The 23,991-nt window shown below is 38.2% G+C and overlaps 1 long non-coding RNA gene across 1 annotated transcript in view; it reads right to left on the bottom strand.

Moving 5' to 3' along the window:
- Positions 1-1,325: 1,325 nt before the first annotated feature.
- The window catches only part of LOC140848164 (uncharacterized), a 37,292-nt gene continuing 14,626 nt past the window's right edge, over positions 1,326-23,991 (bottom strand). Inside the window, exons 2-3 of the long non-coding RNA XR_012128717.1 lie at positions 12,931-13,079; positions 1,326-1,407 (exon numbers count right to left, since the gene is read on the bottom strand). This is a non-coding gene — a long non-coding RNA (uncharacterized lncRNA). The remainder of the gene's footprint in view (positions 1,408-12,930; positions 13,080-23,991) is intronic.

Here is a 23,991-nt window from a genome sequence, read left to right as displayed (position 1 = left end):
CACTTATCTGTGGAGTATAACAACAAAGCAAAAACTGAAGGAACAAAACAGCAGCAGACTCGCAGAACCCAAGAATGGACTAATAGTTACCAAAGGGAGGGGGTCTCGGAGTGGGGGATGGGAAGGGAGAGATAAGGGGGAAATTGGGGCATTGTGATTAGCACACATAATGTGGGGGGGGGCATGGGAGGGGCAGTATATACGGAGAAGACCAGTAATGATTCTGTAGCATCTTACTACACTGATGGACAGTGACTGTAATGGGGTGTGTGGGGGGGACTTGATAATGGGGGAGTCTAGTAACCATAATGTTGTTCAAGTAATTGTACATTAATGATATCAAAAAAAAATGAACAAGCTTCTGCCTATAATGGCTTATATGAGTGAATGCTCCTTCTTTACCAAAGATAGCTTTAGCCTTGCTTCACTTTCCCTGTTTTCTACATAAGAATTGTTAAGAAACAAACATAGTTACTCTACTCTCTAATGGCATAAAATCCACAACAAAGCCCTGCTTCCTTGAATCCTTCCCAAAAGCCCCTAAAAGGAGATGAAATTCTACAAGGAGATCCCTTTAAACCCTTTTATTGAGATACTCCATGGTACCCAAAGGTACATATTCTCCTTCACTGCAACAGGTCAATAAACCCAACTTTGTTCAACTACCATGTGTTCCTGATGGTCTTTACCTGAAGGGAATTGACAAGAGTGTAAATAGAAGCAATTTTACAATACACTTGGGGGCCCATCTTGAGAGTCAGCCCTTCTTTTCCCAAGATTCTCCCTGTAACTCCAGGGGGGAAGATAAGTTCACTCAGGGAAAATTACCTTTGAGTCAAGATCAGTCAAAGGGATAAATAAAGTAAGAGAAATACATTTATTGCTTACAAGAAGTCATCCACATCTGCTTGCCTGTGTCTCTTGAGACCCGGCTGCAAAGAAGGACCCCCATCAAACCTCTCCAGTCCAGTTATACCTTCGCTCCCACCACCCCCGTTGTAATCACCGTTTGATATGGAGATGAACTACTTCTCTCCACCCTTGAAAATATGTATTGATATGGAGTTGCACTAAGGCTGAGTGAGGGATTCTGGAAATACTGCAATTTTATACACAGTCTACCCCTCCAGAAATCTTGCCTCACAATCTACTCACTCCCCATATTCTGCAATAGCCCCTGTGTGAGAAAACTGGAGCATTGACATAAGACTAATAACATAAAATAACAACAGAAATAGACTCATGATAATTCTCAAGCTAGGTTCAAAGTCCTATGCAGATTAAGTCCATAACTCACCCTTTCCACAGTAGCTGAATAGCACCTTAGGCAGTAGCTGAATAGCTAGGGAGTTCAGAGCAATCATCACGTGGCAGCTGCAGCAAGGGGGCAGGTCCAGGCTACAAGGACTGTAGAAGAAAATAACCTTAATGGTGACAAGATACATGTTTTAGTGACACAAGCATAGGCAAATCTTGTCCATCAGGTAGGACACATGCAAGAGAGTGTTCCTATGATAGGACAGTGGCAGGAATGGGATCTCATCCTGGTCTAGTATAACAGATTTTCACCCCTCCCTATGGGAGTTACAGCTGGTTCAACATATAGGGCTTTGGGATGTACATGTACGGGGCATAAAGATAAAACAAAACTTCCCTGTAAGATGCTCTTACTTCCCAGAAGTTTTGAGTACACTACCATGATCTTAGGGGGCCACTCTGCTGTTACTCCAGGAACATACAGGAGGCCAGCTTCCAGGCCTTATCTCCAAGATGCCAGAAGGGCCAGCCATCACTGGTCCATGTGTTGAAATGTCCAGGGGTACATCCACTCAATAGAATATCCAGGGTTTAATGCAGTAGGGGCTGGCAACAGGATGGTGCTCTGATGACCATATCCTAGCATCAGTAACTCTTCTTTGGTTTGCACATACAGCTGTACAGGAGAGGCAGCAATGTGTGTTATCATGTCCACAGGGCTCAAGGCTCTTTTTCAGAGCTTCTCATTTAAACACCATTGCACTGTCCATAAGCAAACTTATCAGCCCCATACATTATTAGTGTCTGACTTCAGTCTAGATTTCAACAAACCATTGTACCTCTCTATCATGCCTACCCCAGTAGGGTTATATGGGGCACTTTATCCCTAATTGCTGCACCTATTCTTATAATGAATGTCCAGTAAAGTGGGTGCCTAGATCACTCTCAATCACCTGTGGCTGGCTGTAGGCTGAAAAGAGACACTCTAGATCCCTTTTGGTCATTTGCTGATCTGCACAACATTCAGGAAAAGCAACCAACTGGCCAGTAGCTGTATCCACACAAGTCATGGCATGCTGATATCATGGCTTCTGGTATGGACAGAGGCCCGGTATAGTCTATCTGCCACATGATAAGGGGTATTGGCCCCTATACCCCTTTACTATTGTCCCATGTTGCAGTGTAAGTCCTTCTCAGAGCACACAAGGCACTCCTTTTGGGCTTTGCTGACTTCTTCAAATGTCAACAGCAAGCCCCACTGACGGGCTACAGCCCACATTGTGTTTTGCCTCATGTGCAACAAATGCTGATGTAACTATTGGGCTATATCAGAGGCAGACTTTCCTTCTAGCCAATGTACCTGGGCCAATGTGCCTGCTTCATCATTCCCTGAGGATACCAAAGGCAAATAGCCAGTCATATGATATACAATAACTGTCTAGTCTGGCCAGAGACCCATAGATCTTGACACAACTCTTACCCTCAAAGAGACCAGTGACCAACCATCCAGTTGGAATGGTACCATGTCAGTAGCCACAGGGTCAAGCCCTGATAGATGGCCGAGCTGTCAGTACAGGTAACTATAAGGGAGGGCTCCTGGGTGGTTACAAGCCATACTGCTTGCAACTCAGCCCACTGGCTGCTATTCCTCTCTCCATCCTCCATCCATATTGTCTCAGTCTTAGGATGGAAAGCCATAGCCCTCCACTTTGAGGGCTGCCTACGACTGGAGCCATCTGTATAGCAAGCATCTTCAGGTATAGGGGCTTTTCCCTCTTGATGAGGACTTTTGGTTACTAATAGACCAAAAGCAAGTTATTCCTACTTTCCACTAGCATAGGTCACAGGCCCCAGTAAGCATTGGAGTTCTCCTCTTAAGGGGCTAGTAGATAGGGAGCTACACTGCTCTAAATATGCACCCCATTTGGCCAATGTAGGTATCTGTGCCATGCCACTCTGTGGCTTTTGGGTCCAGTCTTGCATCTGCCCCGTAGTGGAATAGGTGGTTATTACCTTGGTTGAAGCTATTCCAGTGATGGGCTCTGTAGGCAGCAAGAAATGGTACACAGCAGCCAGTTGCTTCTCTATCAAGGTTTAATGGACCATCTTTGGTTACATGAACATCTAGCTCACAGGGCCTTGATGAGCCCATTACACTCAAGGCCTGTATGGCCTTGACTGCTTGCTTAGCAGCAGTAAAAGCAGCTGCACATGTTTCATCCCAGTCCCACCTAATGCCTTTTCATGCCAACTGGTATAAGGGCTTCAGAATGTGTGTGTGGGGGATAAACACTCTACAGTATCCCAAAAGACCCAAAAACTCTCGTAATACTGCCATAGTTGTATGGGTAAGGAAAGCCTGGACCTTATCTATGACTGCTTCTGGAATAACTTCAGTTTTACCCAATCAGACAACCACCAAGAATTTCACAGAGAAACCAGGTCCTTGAACCTTGGTGCTATGCACAGCCCATCCTTTCTCCTGTAAATATTGTAGCTGTCTAGAAACTTTCCATTCTAAATCTGCAAGAGAATCAGACATAAGCATGATATCATCAATGTGATACAGCCACACTGTTTGCAGTTTCTTCCATGTGGTCAAGTCCTGGGCTGCAAGTCCATGACAAATGGTGGGACTGTGGAGTATTCCTGTGGAAAGACAGTGAATGTCCCCCACCAGCCTTCCCACATGAAGACAAACTGTTCCTGACATTCCTGTGCTGTGTCAACAGAAAAGAAAGCATTGGCAAGGTCCACAACATAATGATATGTCCCTAGTTTATGACAGAGGGTGTCCATAAGGGCTGCTATAGTGGCGACAGCAGCATGCAAAGGGGGGTGGGTGTGAATTTATTCAATTAGCACACAGTCATATGCCAGGAGCCATCTGGCTTTTTTATTGGTCACACTGGGTAATTAAAAGGACTATGAGTGGGCTTCATGAAGCCTATCTTCTCCAACTCTTGTAGAGTTTCTCCAATTTCCTTGTGCCTCTCAGGCAATTTATACTGCTTAGCATTTGTCACTTGCCAAGGTACAGGCAGAGATACAGATGGGTGCTTAGCATGTCCCCTCAGAACTGCCTTTAGTACAAAGCAAACTGCCTCAGTCTGACTCACCTGCAATGGTCTATAACCACAGGTCTTGCAGGATATTTACCCTCAAAATATATTTAGGGATGGGAGAAATGTATACAGTATACTACTTTGGGAGTAAATAACCTATCCCCAGTGGGATTTGGGCTTTCTTCACTCTGCCTTACTTCCATAGCCATCTATGACAGCAGGGGTTCCAGGAAAATCCTCAGTTGCCATAAATCAGAGAATATTCAGCTCTTGTGTCCACCAGTGCCAGGACATGTATATTCATGGGGGAATGAATTGCCAGTTCTACATGTGGCCTCTGGTGCCCATCATTTCCCCCAAGTGGGGGCCTTGACCTTCATCTCAGTCAAACTGCGATGCCCAGTCATCATCCTGTGGGGCTGACAGTGAAGACAGAATCTGAGTACTGTCCCCCAGGAAGTCTTACAGGGACACTGTTAAACATGGGGTTTTGCCTCTGGCTTTTGTGTCCTGGACCTCAAGGGCTGAAACTGCTGCTCTGCCTTTAATTGGTACCACAGTTCTAACGGGATCCTATTGGGCTGCCCATCAAGTTTTTCTTTCACTATCAGACCTTTATTAAATCAACCCACATCTGGGTCTTTGAGACCTTCGCGGGGCCCTTTGCACCTCTCTTTTCAGTTGTAGCCCGTACTTCCTTCCATGATCGTATTGTTTCAACCACCCCAGATCTGCTCAAGAATGAGTAGCCTTACTTAGGGGTTGCCCTTTGTGGGGGGCAAGAATAGTCACTAGGGACTCAAAGAGAGATGGGGGAGCTGTATGGAGCATCAGAGTTCTCATTCCTATGGGGAACAACTCACAGAGCCATGGGGGGTCCATATTATAGATGATATTTTTCATGCCCACTTCCCATTAACACCTGCTGGAGCTCTGCATATGTTTTCCAGCTAGTAGATAAGTATGGTAAATCACCCTGATTAGGCCAAACTGCCCTGATGGCTGCTGTCAGCCAATCTGGAAGTACCCTATTCCCTGTAGTGTGATGGCCAGTGGGAAGGGTGAGTCATCAGGAAAGCCAGTCTACCATTTCAGAACCTGACATAATGTTTTCTACCCTCATATCCCAGAGATGCAAAAGTTGTACAGGCAAAGTTTCCAACAGCTTCTGCCAAAATTGATGTTCATGTCCACCAGGTCCTCCCGGGTATAGGCGCAGAGCATGGAACACTCCACAGTCTGGGGAGGGGTGTTCCTCCCCCTTAGCAGCCCACTGTTGTTGCATTTTTACTTTCTTAATTGCAACCAGACGGGCCTTTGATATGGGAGGAGCTGGTGCTTCCGGCAGTGGCCTCGGCCACAGATCAGCCCTCAGCCCCACTCCCTCATTCTCTCCCAATATCTCCTCTGCCATCTCTGCGGCTGAGGACACTGCTCCTTCCCTTCCCTCCCCACAGCCTCATACAGTGCAGAGTCTCCTGCTGCCTCCTACCTACCTCACTGCTGATGTATCTTCCAGGAGCACGATCCGTCTTCTCAACAACTGTCTATTTTTCTTAAGGGCATCCCATAGGTCATCACCCAGCTCTTCCAGGTGAAGCCAAAGTATGTCTCTCTCCTGCTGAAGTGTATTTTTCTCATGCCAAAGTGTGTCTCTCTCCTCGATAACCCTTTCTACTATCTTGACAAACATCCCACAACCCCAGCTACTATATGGCCACTAAGGGCCTCTAAGTAGTCTTCTATCTCATGGAGGACTAATTCCATAGCATCTGGCATCTCCACCCTTCCCCAATACTGGGGAAGACCTCACCCATCTAGGAGCTGCTTTACCCTAGACCAACTCCCCACTAGGGGTTCCCCAAGTGGAAGACCAGCAAATAGGGGCCTCCCAGGTGAAGCCACACCACCAACCACTGTAGCCACCAGGCCTTCCTCACCATCCCTAGGGGCAGCCGGCCCAAGCATCACACTTATGAAAACAAATTTCTGATTTTGAGGTCCTGCTGTCTACCACCAGCATAACTCTGGTGGGGAAATAAGTTCCCAGCCCCGGGCAAATAACCTTTGAGCCAAAATCAGTCAAAAGGAGAAATAAAGTGGGAGAAATCCCTTTATTGCTTGCAGGCAGTCTTCCACTTCTGCTTGCCCCTGTCTTTCATGACCCAGCTGCAAAAAGGGGCCCCACCCAACCTCTCTGGTCCAGTTATACCCTTGCTCCTCTCACCCTTGTAATCACCTACTGATTTGGAGATGGATTACTTCTCTCCACTCCTTGGAAACACCTATTGATATGGAGATGCACTAAGGCTGAGTGAGAGATTCTGGAAATAGTGCAATTTTACCCACAGTCACCTCAAGCACGCACCTTTGTTCTCCCTTTCTTGATCAGCAGCTGGATGCTGTGGTCCCACAGTGACTGTGCAAGACCATGTTGACAGCGATTAAGATATTTGACAGAGCTGCTATTTAACAGCTATTTTGTGCTCAAATGTATAGTAGGACTGCTTTATCAAGGTACATTCTGGGAAAAAAATTCACAGTTTAAACATGAGATATTTACTTAGTTATTTTTGCTTTTGGCAAACTTACAGTCAATATAGATGGATTGTAGCAGAGAAAATAGATAAAAAAAAAACCCAAGTGTGATTTCATGTCCTCACACCTGGCTAAGAACTAAAACAGCAAATCCTTCTGTTGGGATAAGAACAGCTCTATGGAAAAATGACTCAAAACAGCAAACAAACTATTGTATTGTAATAAGTAGTCTTTAGGAATATTTTTAGGAAAAAGCACTTATGAGAAAACTCATAAAATTAGGCTATTCATTTGACATGAATAGACTACAGTTGACTCTTGAACAACATGGAGTATAGGCACCAAGCCCATGCCTTTGAAAAATCCACATGTTTTTTTACCCCCACCCCTCAAACTTAACTAGTAATAGCCTACTATTTCTTTTATGGTAGTAAATGATAAAATAGATTAGTATTTATATATATCTATGAATTCATGACATACCTATATTTTCTCAACTTTTTTTTTGCTATTTCTAGGCTATGTGGTTCATCTGCAACATTTTCAAAGCGTCACAAATCTCCAAAAAAATTTCAATACATTTATTTAAAAAATCTGCACAGAGGACCTGCACAGTTCAATCCTGTGTTATTCAAGGATCAGTTGTACTGGATTGTGCAATCACACAAACTTAAAATCCTACTGTAGTTACAGGCTATTATTGCTTCTTGTGATCTTGAGAAATTTCCTTAATCTATCTAAATTCAGGTTTTTCATCCCTAAAATATAAGTTCCATTAGGGCAGAGATTTTGCTTTTTTTGTTCACTATTTTCCTGGTGCCTGGAGCAGTTCCTGGCTCATAGCAGACACTCAGATACACAGGAGACAGAATTTATAAAATGGTAACATAGTATCTGGTAAACAGTGGATGTTTAATACCTGTTTGTTGTTAATTTTGGTGATAGAGTTGTGGTAGTGTTATAATTTGGGACATAATTTTAAAACAAAACATTAGAACACTCCTGTAAGTTACATTGATACAGAAAGTTGCTCAAAAGAGAGCTTGAATAAATCTGTTAGTTGCTGCTAGGTAAAGTATAGTGCCTTTTAATTGATATATAGGCAAATATGGCATCTCGGTCTGGATGTAGGAGTCTACATGAAAGGGATTGCAAATTTTTTATTCCTGTTTACAAACTTCATGCTCATTACCAAAATATTTTTTTTGCCATCCTAAAATTTGTATGAACTAAGAGGTGAATAGGGATGATTTAGAGAAATGTAACTAGATATGCATGAATTTAAAATCTTCTACTAAATTAAAATATTACTTTATTGATCACTGTCTAGATTTTCTTTCCAAGACTCAGGAAAATAGCTAATGTTCTCCAAGTTATTTACTAGCCATTTGATTTTGGGTGGCTTTCTATATCTGCCTGCTCAAGTTTTATTTGAAGCATTTCGTAGTTTTCCAGTTTTAGAGACAGGAGTGAGAAGTCAACTGTGTAGGGGAGCAGAATATACCACCCCAAAATATGCCACTTTGGCATAAGGATTTTTTGAGCTGAAGGCAACTGAGAAACACAAAGAAGAAAAGTTTTCTGCCTTCTGTCAATTTGCCTAAAGGCAGGACATAAATTTGCAAAGGTGTCCCCTCTCTGCTTTCTAACAGAAAAGACAAAAGTTAATCACCAGAGAGAACCTTCAATCATCAGCCTAGAGCTGGCACCAGAGGAATCTATATAATCAACTAACTAGCCCTCATCTTCCTCCCATTTCCCCATATATGTATTCCTACAATTTGTCTCAACCCGAAACTCAAAGTCCTTTTCCTTTGTCTTGTCACTGCTCTAAAAATTTACTGTTCCTTCACTAAAATGCTATATAACCCGTTATATCATCTCTGCATACTATCTCATCTCTGAATACTACCATGTGTTAGCATGATGCACATGCTAATAAACTTCAGCTTGTTCTCTTATTGTGCCTTTCATCAGTTTGATTTACAGGGCCCCCTCCAAACTGCCTGTGTATCTTCCCCAGCCTGGGAGGTGTCTGTTTGCCTGGCCCTTGTCCTAGTCTCCTGTGTATATACTACAGGGAAGAATTTTTCTCTGGTACGCTGTCCTTGTACGTCCTTGAAAATCCCCAGATAATCTATTCAGACCTAGGTTTCTTCTTCCTATAACTGGGAAATAGTGACCCACTGTTGTACCTTGCATTTTTCAAATCAAAGAAGGGACTGCAAACAACAGAGGGTGAGGCCTCAAAGTAAACTGCTGGCTAAATAAATATCTAAACTTGCCTGGTGTTATCACTACTTCAATGACAGACTGATGCTTGGTCTCCCAAAATAGACTAAATTGTCCTCTGTTTTGATAACTTAGCCTTTTCTAACTATCTCTATTTACAGCTGGTAACATTTATTCACTTACTGGCAGCCTTTACAGAGGAACATGGGCAAATTCAATCTGTTAAGAAAGCTGTGCTATGCCACTGCTCCCTCCCTATAATTTATTCCAGAATTTTATTTCCCATCCTTTCTACTGAATACTCTGAAGTATATAGTGCTCGATAAAGTAGAGGCAACCTTTTTTGCTCGATCTCTGATTCAGGAAAGTGATTTATTATTATATATTAGGCATTAAGGAGATTATAAAAAGATATGTCACCATCAAAACATTTTGTTTTGATATGTATATTTTCATTTACTAGACTGAGACATTCCTTTTTCCACCTGTCTTTAACTATTTGTTCACTTGCTTTGGTCCCCAGTTTTAAGAGAAATAATATAAGAGAAAGATTTCAGCACAAGTGGACGTAAGTTTGGCAAAGGTAGCAGTAAGTTGTTTAGAAATTCATTAATTTACTCTGAATGCTTAGATTAATTGTGTCAAAATTAGTGTTTGCCTCTGGAGTAACTAGGTGGTGATAAATTTATTAAATGTCTTTTATCCTGACAATCAAAATTGCCAAATGTTGCTTTGTTTATATGTGTAAATATATGCAAAGTAATTCAAACTTCACTTTGAAAGTTTTCAACTTTATTTATCACTAAAATTGCCTGCCAGCCCCAGAAGAGACAAAGTAATTTGTTAATAGAAGTAGAGCTTAGGGAGATGTGATTAAATGTGGCTAAAGGCAGTGGGGGTTTCCTACATGTAGATCCACAAGTTAATGTTCATCTTTCATGATCCTCTAAATTCTATCTTGCTTCCTAATTGAAGAGGTTTAAAATACTCTTGTCTCTTAATACCGACAAAGGCCAATTTATTAATTTCCCCATCTTAAATTTGTAAGACCAAACTATACCTTAGTAGTGGAGAATATATGCTATTAAATCAATTATGTTACTTAGCAGAATCTCAACAACTGCTGTCCTTGGATAACTTGGAGAGACTGTCCAATGACTAGCTTTGCAGGCTCACATTTAATAATAATATCTAACATTCATTGAATGCTTACTCTCTTCTAAGCACTTTAAATGTATTAATTCATTTAATGCTTACAGCAGCATTTATTATGCTAATTCTTCAGATAAGGAAACTGAGGTGGGGAAATCTTTGGCAGCTTGCCCAGGGTCACACAACTAATAGGTGGCAGAGCCATAGCCAACTTTAAATTTAGGCAGAACAATTCCACAACTTTCATTTTCAATATTAGAGTGCCTCTCTTATAACAAGTATTTTAGTATAATTAATAAAGTGCAGATTCTAGAAAAGCAGATACTGATTCTTAGAAGCCAAGAGATATCAGTAGTATGACTACATTTTAAAGTTGCAGTTTCTTGAAATTAGTCTTTAAAAGGAGGTTTTCATTCTCAAAAGTTGGAAAACGTGAGCCTAGCACAATTTATCATGCTCAGCGAGCCTCTTTTTTCTGTTTATTCAGAATAACTGGAGACTGAATTCTCCAGGAAGAGCCATGGGCTCTGGTTATCGCTGGACCACGAGAGAAGATCACCTGTGCTGGAAGCAGGGAGGAGAATATAAGAATGAACTCCCAGAAGAGGGTTACCTGGCAGGAGCATAAGGAGAGAAGCAGAGGCAGGGTAGATTCACCACCAGGGCAGGGATCCACTCGGCAGCTGATCCAGTGTCACAAACCATGGGTCACCACTGAGGTGATAATTGGTGCCACTGGTTTGAAGGCATCTATCCCCCAAATGTGGAGTTAAGGCCTGTTGTCCACAGCTGCTTGCAAAAGCTTTGGATCACTCAACAGAGAGATACCCCACTTGAACTGTTAAAATTACTGTATACTTACAGGGGGATAGGGCAATGATGAAACCCACTCTCTATAATAATTACAGAACTACAATGCATTACCCTCACTTTCAATATGCCTGACAATGATTGGAAGACAAACCTTTTCTAGGGCAAATATTACCTGGGATGATTTTCTTAGTTCTTTGAGGTTTTTATTTCTACTTGGTACATTTCCTTCCGATTTCTCAGAAATGTGATAAAGGTTATTTGTTATAACTAATGGAAAAGCAATTGTGTATGTGAAAAAAGGCAAAGATTCTTATACAATAAATGAAAGAATACAGGGGTTTTGAGCGTACTCATGACAGGATTCTATCAGAACGACAGACAAATAATATTGCCATAATGTATGTTCAACACTGTAAGAAGTTGTTTGCTACCAAGTCAGCAACAAGAGTTTCCTAAACAAGTAATAGCCACCAGGACTATCACTGTTCACATTCCATTATAACTTTATAATATGGGCCAGGGGAATAGAATTGATGGATATGTTCTTTCTACCAGCATCATTTATTTCACTGATCCAAATACTAAAATATTATTAAGTTCTCATCACTGAGTTCAATCTTTACCCAGTAACTAGTCTATGAGCTGAAAATTTATGTATCACTAATCAGCCTAAAATGATCTAAGTAAACCAATTTGTTCCATTCCTATTTGGTTTTCTTGCTGGCTGAGCTTTTGTAACCTTGTGAAAAATGGCTCTTTGTTTTCAAAATGTGTTTTATTCCTAGGTAATGGACTATGTCAACTTCTATTTCTTATGGAATTCACAGAGGATAGTCCAACTTAGCAAGACATTTCTTACATTCTTATTTGCTTGTTCTTTTCCATCACACACTCTAACACAACTGATGTCCTAATCTTTACTTATATCTCTTGACTTTAGCAATTGGGTTTTCGATTTCTATGAGCTTCCATTTATGGAACACAGACATTTGCTGTAGAAGAGTACATTTAGTTTTCCACTCATGTAGCTGTAAAGGAAGAAAATGCACCTATTTCTTGAGGTGTTCTCAGAAAGTGAGTTTGGCTTGATCTTCCCCAGCTTTTAGTTCTTCCATTAGTATTAGAGGATGCTTCAGTTGAAATTTACTTGTATTCCACATAATAGAGACATTCTTACTCTCACTTTGATACTGAGAGTATAAAAACTGGGTTTCCAAGATTATAATTATACATTTTCCCAGGAAAGTAAGATTCAAACTTATATCATTGTTGTTATATTGATTTAGCAGTATATAACTTTAAAAGAATTATGTACATTATTACTAACTAATCTGGCAAAGACTATGACATTTTTAGGTCTGATAGAATTGATTAGAAGTAACCTGGCTGAAGTGCCCTCAACAAAGATATCTGATGTGCCAAAATTTTTAGTTTAAAATGGAAGTTAGACTCAAAGAAGCTTTCTTTTTAAAATGACAAAAAAAAAGTATGTTTTCTGGAAGCCAAAAGGCTACAACAGCATAGATACATGGATCTAGCTCACTAGGAGATAAAGTCTTATCTCATTTTTACTCTCACTCATTTTGAAAAAATAACTGAATTTAAAATTTAAAATTTATCAGTCTTTCTATGTCAGAAATGTTGTATCCATTAGATATTCCCCATACTATATATTTTTAAAAGGGTTGGTATTTACTCAGCCACATAATATTTAAATAAAAATGAAATGGTTGAAAGGTTTGTTTCCTGTGTACACTCTGGTCCTGAAATGCCCAAGATGAACTAATAAGATAAATCTTGCATTTATAAGAGTTACCCAGAGAAACAGAACCTGTCTCTCAAAACAAAGATTTAATATGAGGAATTGGCTCACATGATTATGGAGGCTGAGTGATCTCACAATCTGCCATCTGCAACCCGGAAACCCAGCTGCGCTTGTGGTGCTACTCAGTCTGAGTCCAAAGGCCTGAGAAACAGGGGAACCAATGGTAGGAATCCCAGTCCGAGTGAGGGCAAGAGAAGCTGAAATGAGACGTCTCAGATCAACAGAGGCAGGAAAAAAGGAACGAATACTTCCTTCTCTACTTTGCGTTCTATTTAGGCCATCAGTGGATTGGTTGATGCCCACCCGTACTAGGGAAGGCAATCAACTTTACTGAGTCCACCATTTAAATGCTACTATCAGTTGCAAACATCCTCAAAGACATACCCAGAAACAATGTTTCACTGAAGTATCCTGTGGTCAGTCAAGCTGACACATAAAATTAGTCATCACACATCTTTTGTATATTTATACAAATGAGGAAACAGAGTCCAAGTAATGAGTCCTAACCTCTGAGCACGTTAGTGACAGCATAAGACTGACTACTGATTCCTGATCCAGGGCTCTTTAATGTGTCACTTTGCTTCTGAAATCTTCTATGGAGTAGATGCTTGTCAACTCAGATATTTATTTCAAATGAGAATTTAAGTTTTTAAAATATGCACATTTCATCAGGGAGCAAATTGCACTCAACTTTCAAGTCCAAACTTGTCATAGCATTGTAACAGAAAAAATACTGTTTGTAGACATGGGAAGATAAGGCATAAATAAAATAAACTATTTTCCCCAAACCCATATATTAGCAAATAAGTGATCCAAAAATATATGCTTATGTTCATTACAATGAATATTCACAACATATTGGGACACCAAGTTCTTCCTTAGTACATGACTTGCTTCACATGCTACAATACCCCCCATTAGCTGTTTTCTCATTTTCCTTACCATATGCATCCACTTACCTGTGGTATGGCATCTGTGACCTAAGGATTTATTTCAAAAGGTAAGGGGAACTAACAATTTCTTTTAGTCAAAGATGTTTCGGGGTAGTATGCTGAACATTTCCTTTCCTATAGAATATATTTCATTTCCTCCTCACCACATCTATGAAATAGGTATCATTCCCTTTGAAGATAAGAAAAATGAACCCAAGTTTATGTAGATGATGTAATATATAATAGCAAAAATCTGGAACATGTTTTCATGTTTAATAAAACTAGTCAACTACAGTAAGCCCACCTATAGTGAAGCTATTAAAGTGATGACTATGAAAAAGTGGAGCAATAAGAAAAAATGTTTGGGCATACCACATTAAAAAAGAATATATGAAAGTGTATGCAAACTCTTTTTAAATCTTTAGAAATGCACATAGAAAAAGGGAAAGGAATTCAATTAAATATAATAAATAAACCAACAGAATTATTACAAGTGAATCCAATGGGAGACGTATTAGAGGGGCCAAATAGGGCATTTTCTTCTTCTTTTTTATATTTTCTGATTGATTTTTGTAACATAGGTATGTCACTTTTACACAGTAACTCTGTTCTATAAAGAAAAATGCACTAAAATTTAGGTAATACTAAAGGGAAACCTATCTGAAAGTAAATAATATTGATTTTAGGTATTTTTTAATTCTGAAATTTAATGTGTTATTTTTATTCATAATAATACTGTTCATAAATATTCTATTTAAAATGACCTCAAATTATATCCCATATCTCTTTAATTTTTTTCCAGGTAATATTTCATGATAGGATAGCATGATTTTTCATATGGAGAATATCACCCTATAACCAAGGTCAGACTTGCCACCTGAAAGTTTTTTAGATGCTTGCATTAGCTCTCACTTTGCGTTGTGATTGGGTGAAAACATCCTATTTTGGAAGCTGCACCTCCCCCCATCCTTCATTTTTACATGCAGTTGCATTTTAAATGAGTTTTAAAAACAATTCCAAAGAAAAGCAGCCTTCTCTGTAATGACTAGGAATGAAAAACAGGAATATTGAAAGATTTTGTCTGGCTGCTTTTTCTTCCTATTAAGCAGAAATAATTTGTCCATAAACCATCTCTTCTTCATAGCATGCATAAATGTTTTGTCCACGACTCTTCAATTGAAAAAATAATTTTTACAGATAGAAGCAAAAAGGTGGCTTTTGTTTTTAAATGGAGAGTCTCCTTTGTGACACTTGGGCTTAAAATCACTGCTGTAAGAAAAACAGTTCAGTATTATCACGGGTTTAGGAAAGAGAAAGAGAAAAGGAAGGGGAACCTCAGAGATGTGCAAGGCCAGAATCATGCATGATTGCCCAGTATTTTCTCTGGTCCTTTATGTTGTGATGAGTAAGACCTGGAAAGCAGTGATATAAGAGGTGAAGTCATTTACCATATGGTCATGCATCTAAGATAGGGTTCCTCAGCAGAACAGTATACCTGAGGATTTAGGGTAAGTTTTAGGGTAAGTGATCAGAGAAATTAAAAGCAAAACAAACAATAAAAACAATAAAAATGCAAAGTGATGGCATAGTAGCATAGACCACTGAATATTACAAATCTTCAGGCACTTAGTGTAAATGGATTAATGTGGCTTTCTGTTGACTGACTAGCCTTCTGCAGATAACTATTATCATATCTGAACAAAATATAAAAACAAAATGTATTAACACACTGGGGAGTGATCAAACGAGGCAAAAACTACAAGGATATTGAGCCTTGAAGAAAAGGAAGAAACCAGGGTTTGGGGGTGGAACTCATATTTATGTGGTTTTTTCCCCTGAGGACATTCTCATGTCTATACAGGGCTGGCAAATGGAACTCAAACAAAAAGTTACAGTTTTTATTTTATTTTACTTTGTATTGTTTTGTTTTATTGTTTGAGATGTCAAATGATGTAGTTGGGGGCTACCAAAATAGGTGAAAATCAAAGGAGGAAATTTCATAAAGAAGGAATCCACAATGGAGGAAAACCCAAATTACCTTAAAATCTTCCCATAAAGTCCTGGCTGAATAGCAAATGTGTATGGGAGACTTGAAGAACTCTAAAGAAAACAACAGTTGGAAGGCTAACAGAACTAAGATTTCAAGAATGTCTCACTCCATTGAAGTTCGGAGTTTCAATCCTTCCATGTTAGAGAGACATGATTAAAACCTCAGATATGACACTGACCCACCCTAATAAAACAAAAACAAGCTTCCAAAACTTCAAAGTGATCAGTCAATAATTTAATTGACTGGTAGTACAAAAAGCAATACTCTTCAGAGGAAGATAACAGAATCAAAAGTATCTATAATAAATCAGAATTTCTAGGAAAAAATATGAGCAGATAATTAAAAAAGCAGAAAAGTGAGACCAATTATCACGCTCATAAGCACACACAGACACACACCCAAAAGCAATAATAGAAATAGGCATGATATACCAAAGATGTTGGAATTAACAGACAAAGAATTTAAAGTAGCTATTACAACTAGGCTTAATGTAAACACAAAATATGTTCATAATAAATAAAAAATAGGAACTCAGCATAGAAATGGAACCCATTAAAAATAAATGGAAATTTTAGTACATAGAATTATAACATATGAAATGAAAATTTCATATGCATGTATGATATGCAAAAAAAGAAGATTGGAGAGGAAAGGGAACTGATAAGTAAAACTAAAAGATTAATAATCTGAAGATCTGAACTAAGAGGTTGAATAATAAAAATCAGGTTCTCAGTGATGCAGGGCAATATGCTGTGGTGTAACATATATGAAGTTGAATCCTTGAAGGAAAAAAAGGAGAAAAGGGGATTAAAAATACATGTTCAAAGACACAATAAAAAATTTCCCAAGTTTTGTGAAAATAGCAACTTGCAAATTCATAAGCCAAAGTTAACTACAAACTGGATTACTACAAAGAAAACAACACCTAGGTATATTACTGTCACATTGCTTAAAATTAAACATAAAGATAAAACCTTGGAGGTGGGACCAAGATGGTAGAATAGGAAGGTCCTGAGTTCCCCTTCTCCCTTGGACTCACCAAAACCTACAACTAATATACAGAATAACTCTCTCTGAAAATGAACTGAACTGAAGACTAGCAAAACAGATCATATACAACTAAGGATATAAGGAAAAAGTCACATTGAAACAGGTAGGAGTGGAAGAGATATGGAGTGCTCAGGACCCACACCTCTGGCATGGTGACTCATAAGCAGGATGTATTTCACAACTGCAGAGGCTCTCTCTGAAGGACTAGGGGTCCAAGTGCCATGACAAGCCCCACAGCCAAGGGGCCCTGCAGCAGGAAGACAAGCCCTCATAGGATCTGGCTTTGAAAACTGATGGGCTTATGTCCAGGAGGGCTGAAGGGAAGTCAAAAACTGAGACTCCCCTCTTAAGGGGCACATACACAGTCTCACTGTCTCTGAGTTCCAATACAGAAACAGCTGTTTGAAAAGCACCTGGGTTAATGTGATCTACTGACTAAATTAGGGCAGATGCTAGAGGGATAGAGACCTGTTGAAACATTGGCTGGAGACAGAAGCACTGGTAGGCACCATTTTTTTTTTGGCACTCTCTACCTATTTGGTCTGCACTGGCAGGAACCATTTCTAACATTTACCATCTACTGTGCTAGCAGCACTTGCCTGCCCTGGTGAACCTCTGCAGATTTGCCCTACAAAATCTGCTTTTCTGGCCCAAAGTCCCTCCCTAGCAGCTCTTAACTTCCTTGCCACTCCTGGAAAGCAGGCTCAGCTGGTACTATAGCCCCTCCCCAAGCACCCCTGCCCCAGGTGCACAGCAACACTCACTAGAACACCTACAACATTTGAAGCCGTATCTCATAGCAAGCCACGCCAGGCCTTGCAGCCAGCTGCTCTGGAGGCCAACTCCACATACCAGTGTGCCCACAACAATCACGGCCATGTCTCTCAGCCAGACAGGGAAGGGCAAGACCAGCTCACCAGTTTGTTTGTAGCAGTCATGGCTGGAGCTCACAAATGGCCATACAAAGGAGAGCTCCACATACCAGCAAGAAAGCATCAGTTGTGATCCTGCCACAATAGTAGGGTAAATGACACAGAGGTGTCATTCCTGGGGTACCTGGGTCAGGTGATCAGGGGGGTTTTGCTACTGGACCCCACAGGACACCTTCTGCATAAATCACTCCTTCAAATCCAGGAGATGTAAATAATCTACCTAATAGATAGAAACAAACAGAAAGTTAGGCAAAATGAGAAGAAAGAGGAATATGTGCCGAACAAGACAAAACCTTAGAAAAAGAACTAAACAAAACAGAGATATGCAATCTACCAGATTAAAAAGTTAAAAAAAACTCAGTTAAATATTCCTGATAAATATCAATTCAAAAATACTTAACAAAACATTAGCAAACTAAATTCACCAACACATGAAAAGGATTGTTCACCAAGATCAAGTGGATTTATTCCAGGGATACAAGGATGGTTCAATATCCACAAATCAAGCAAAGTGATACCTCATGTTAATAAAAAGGACAAAAGACATATGTTCATCTACTGAGATGAAAGGCATTTGAGGAAATTCAGGATCCATTTATGATAAACACCTCAACAGAGTGGGTATAAAGGGAATATATGACAAGATGATGAGGACCACATTTTGCCAAACTCACAGCTAACAACATACTCAATTGTGAAAAGCTGAAAGGTTTTCCTCTAAGATAAGAAATTAGACAAGGATGCCACCTTTCATCACTTTTATTCAACATAGAACTAGAAGTCCTAGCCACAGCAATCAGAAAACAAAAAGAAATAAATGCCATCAAAATTGAAAAAGAAGTAAAGCTGTTGCTATTGTAGACATGATACCATATACAGGGAACCCTAAAGACCTTAGGCACTAATAAATGAATTCAGTAAATGTGAAGAACACAAAATTAATGTACATAAATCAGTTGCATTTCCATACATTAATAATGAACTATCAGAAGGAAAAGTTAAGAAAATAATCTCATTTACAATTATACTCCAAAATAATAAAATACCTAGGAATTAATTTAATCAAGAAGGTGAAAGACCTGTACTCTGAAAAGCATAAGACATTGATGAAAGAAATTAAAGATAACACAAATAAATGGATATACTGTGCTTATGGTTAGAAGAATTAATAATGTTAAAATGTCCATACTACCCAATATAATCTACAGATTCAAGGCAATCTGTATCAAAAAACAAATGGCATTTTTCACAGAACTAGAACAAATCATCTTATAATTTATGTGGAACCATAAAAAACAGAATTCAGTATCAAAAAGAAACCAAACAGCCCAATTAAAAATGGGCAGAGGTCCTGAATAGACATTTCTTCATTGAAGACATACAAATGGCCAACAGACACATGAAACATCACTAAGTGTTATGGAAGTGCAAATCAGAACCACAGGGAAATATCTCCTTATTCCCATTTCAATGGCTATTATCAAAAATACAGGAAATAAAAAGTGTTGGCAAGGATGTGGAGGAAAGGCAAACTCTCATACACTGTTGTTTGAAATGCAAAATAGTGTAGCCACTATGAAAAACAGTATGATGGTTCCTCAAAAAATTAAAAATAGAATTACTATGTGGTCCAGCAATTCTACTTCTGGATATTATCCAGAGAAAACAAAAACACTAATTTGAAAAGATAAGTACATGCATATGTTTACTGCATCATTATTACAGCAAAGATACGGAAGTAACCTAGGTGTTCATCAATAGATGAATGGGTAAAGATGTGGTGTGTGTGTGTGTGATGGAACATTATCCAGCCATAAAAAACAATGAAATCTTGCCATTTGCAGCAACGTAGATAGCCCAGAGGGTATTATGTTGAGTAATAATTCAGATAGGAAGACAAGTATCACATAATTTCACTTATAAATGGAATCTAAAAATAAAATAAATGAACAAAACAATAACAAAAACCAAAAACACACTCATAGATACAGAGAACAATCTGGTGGTTGCCAAAGTAGAGGTGGGAGGGATGGGCAAAATAGGGGAAGGAGAATTAAAAGGTACAAACTTTCATTTATAAAGTAAACAAGACACTAGAATACAATGTACAGGATAAGGAATATAGTTAATATATAATATGTTGAGGACGTTGTATGGTGACAGATGGTATCTAGATTTATCATGGTGATTACATTGTAATATTTATAAATGTTAAATCACTATATTGCATACCTTAAGCTAATGTAATATTATATGTCAACTATATTTTAATAATAAAAAAAGATAAAATCTTGAGAACAGCCAGACATAAGTCAAATTATACACAGGGGGAATAAATATATGAATGAGAGCTGGCTTTCACAAGGAACAATGAAGGCCAGAAGACAAAGGAACAATATCTTTAAAGTCCTGTAAGATATGTTAACTCAAGAATTCTTTTTCCATAAAAATATGCTTAAAAAATTAAGAGAAATAGAGTTACTTTCAGATAAGTGAATGTTGAGAGAATACATCACTATCAGACATCAGAGCTACATTAAAAAATGGGAAAAGGAGTGTATAAGATAAAGATAAATACACAAGATGAAATATAAATCTCAAGGAAGAAACAGCATTGGAAATGAAAAATATGTGTAAATATAAAAGCAAAACTCTCTTGTAATTTTTTAGAAAACCTGTACCTGTTTGAAGCAAAAATTTTAGCACTAAATTGTTGTATTTATGATGTAAATATAAAATATATTAAAACAATAGCACAAAAGACAGGAGGATGAAATGGGACAATATTAACTTTAAGTAGCTTGTGATAAATTAAGGAAACATATACAACCCATAAAACAAATAGTAAAACAAATACAAAGTTACATAATCAAAAAAATCAATGGAGGAGTTAAACTAGAATATTAAAATGGAAAATTAAAGTCATTTTTTAAAAGGGCAGGAAAGGAGAAACAGAGGAACAAATGCAAGAGATGGGACAAATAGATATAAAAAGGCATAATGATAGATTAATTCAAACTGAATCAATAATTAAGCTAAATGTAAATTACTAAATGCTCCAATTAGAATGAAGAGACTGCTAGATTTGATAAGGAAAGCAAAACCCAACCATATGCTGCCCATAAGAAAGGCATTTTAAATATGAAGAAATAGTTTAAATGAAAAATATATGTTATTCAAATACTAATCACAAGAAAATTGAAGTGTTTATATTAATACAACACAAACTGTGAGTTCAAGACAGGGGTATTGCCAGAAATTTAGAGGAACATTTAAAAATGATAAAAGTAAATTCATCAAGAAGACATAAGTTTTAAATGTGTATATACATAATAACAAAGCTTCAAATTCCAAGAACAAAAAGTAACATAAACCAAGAGACAAACAGATAAGTCCACAGTCATAGCTGTAAGTTTTAACATTTCTCTTTCAGTAAATGATAGAAAAGCTAGACAAAAACTAGGAAATTTATAGATTTCAACAACAATATCAAACTGCTTGTCCTAATAGACATTCATAGAATACTTCAACCAACAAAGGCAGAAAAATCATCTTTAAAAATGCAAATGAGTAGTGAAACTAGAAAAGAAAGAACAAATGAGGTCCAAAGTCAGTAGAAGGAGGCACATAATAAAGATTAAAGTAGAAACAAATAAAGTTGAGAAGAATAAAACAATAGAATCAATGAAAGCAGAAGCTGTTTCTTTGAGAAAATAAACAAAATAGATAAACCCCTAGCCAGACTTATCAAGGAAAAAAGAATCTACACACATAAACAGAATCAGAATGAGAAAGGAAAAATCACTACAGACACCACAGAAATACAAACAATTATGAGAAAATACTATGAAAAACTATATGACAACGAACTGGATAACCTGGAAGAAATGGACAACTTTCTAGAAAAACATAACCTTCCAAGGCTGACCCAGAAAGAAACAGAAAATCTGAATAGACCAATTACCAGCCAAGAACTTGAATTGGTAATCAAAAAGCTACCTAAGAACAAAACTCCTGAATCAGATGGTTTCACTGTTGAATTTTATCAAATATTTAGTGAAGACCTAATACCCATTCTCCTTAAAGTTTTCCAACAAGTAGAAGAGGAGGGAATACTTCCAAACTCATTCTACGAGATCAACATCACTCTAATACCAAAACCAGGCAAAGACACCACAAAAAAAGAAAATTACAGACCAATATCCCTGATGAATATAGATGCAAAAATACTCAACAAAATATTAGCAAACCAAATTCAAAAATACATCAAAAAGATCATCTATCATAAGCAAGTGGGATTCATTCCAGGGATGCAAGGATGGTACAACATTCGAAACTCCATCAACATCATCCACTTTATCAACAAAAAGAAGGACAAAAAACACATGATTATCTTCATAGATGCTGAAAAAGCATTTGACAAAATTCAACATTCATTCATAATAAAAACTCTCAACAAAATGGGTATAGAGAGCAAGTACCTTAATATAATAAAGGCCATCTATGACAAACAAACAGCCACCATTATACTTAACAGTGAGAATCTGAAAGCTATTCCTTTAAGATGGGGAACAAGAAAAGGATGCCCACTCTCCTCACTTTTAGTCAACATAATACTGGAGGTCCGAGCCACGGCAATCAGACAACACAAAGAAATAAAAGGTATCCAGATAGACAAGGAAGAAGTCAAACTGTCCCTGTTTGCAGATGATATGATATTGTACATAGAAACCCTAAAGAATCCACTCCAAAACTACTAGATCTAATATCTGAATTCATCAAAGTTATGGGATACAAAATTAATACACAGAAATTTGTTGCATTCCTATACACTAATGATGAACTAGCAGAAAGAGAAATCAGGAAAACAATTCCATTCACAATTGCATCAAGAAGTATAAAATACCTAGGAATAAACCTAACCAAGGAAGTGAAAGACCTATACCCTGAAAACTACTGGGCACTCTTAAGAGAAATTAAAGAGGACACTAATAAATGGAAATTCACTCCATGCTCTTGGCTAGGAAGAACTAATATTGTCAAAATGTCCATCCTGCCTAAAGCAATCTACAGATTCAATGCAATCCCTATCAAAATACCAACAGTGTTCTTCAATGAACTATAGTTCTAAAATTCATATGGAATGACAAAAGACCCCAAATAGCCAAAGCAATCATGAAAAGGAAGAATAAAGCAGGCAGAATTATGCTCCCTGACTACAAGTTCTACGACAAAGCCACAGTAATCAATACAATTTGGTACTGGCACAAGAACAGACCCATAGACCAGTGGAACTGAATAGAGAGTCCAGATATAAACTCAAACATATATGGTCAATTAATATAAGATAAAGGAACCATGGATATACAATGGGGAAATGACAGCCTCTTCAACAGCTGGTGTTGGCAAAGCTGGACAGCTACATGTAATAGAATGAAACTGGATTATTGTCTAACCCCCTACACAAAAGTAAACACAAAATGGATCAAAGACCTAAATGTATGTCATGAAACCATAAAACTCTTAGAAAAAGATATAGGCAAAAATCTCTTGGACATCAACATGAGCAACATCTTCATGAACATATCTCCTCAGGCAAGGGAAACAAAAGCAAAAATGAACAAGTGGGACTATATCAAACTAAAAAGCTTCTGTACAGCAAAGGATACCATCAGTAGAACAAAAAGACATCCTACAGTATGGGAGAATATATTCATAAATGACATATCTGATAAGGGATTGACATCCAAATTATATAAAGAGCTCATGCACCTCAACAAACAAAAAGCAAATAAGTCAATTAATGATTGTGCATTGAGCACTGACTCCTCTATACAGAATTTTATTGTTCTTAACAATCATTTGATCAATAAACATGAGAGATGCCCTCTCAAAAAAAAAATGGGCAGAGGAGCTGAACAGACACTTCTCCAAAGAAGAAATTCACATGACTAACAGGCACATGAAAAGATGCTCCACATCACTAATCATTAGAGAAATGCAAATTGAAACCACAATAAGATATCACCTCACACTAGTTAGGATGGCCAACATCCAAAAGACAAACAACAACAAATGTTGGCAAGGATGTGGAGAAAGGCAAACCCTCCTACACTGCTGGTGAGAATGTAAACTAGTTCAACCA

Source organism: Manis javanica, chromosome 3 (genome assembly GCF_040802235.1).
Source record: "Manis javanica isolate MJ-LG chromosome 3, MJ_LKY, whole genome shotgun sequence".
NCBI lineage: Eukaryota > Metazoa > Chordata > Mammalia > Pholidota > Manidae > Manis > Manis javanica.
The sequence above is the reverse complement of the archived record's forward strand: the minus strand, read 5'-3'. Positions and strand labels throughout refer to the sequence as shown.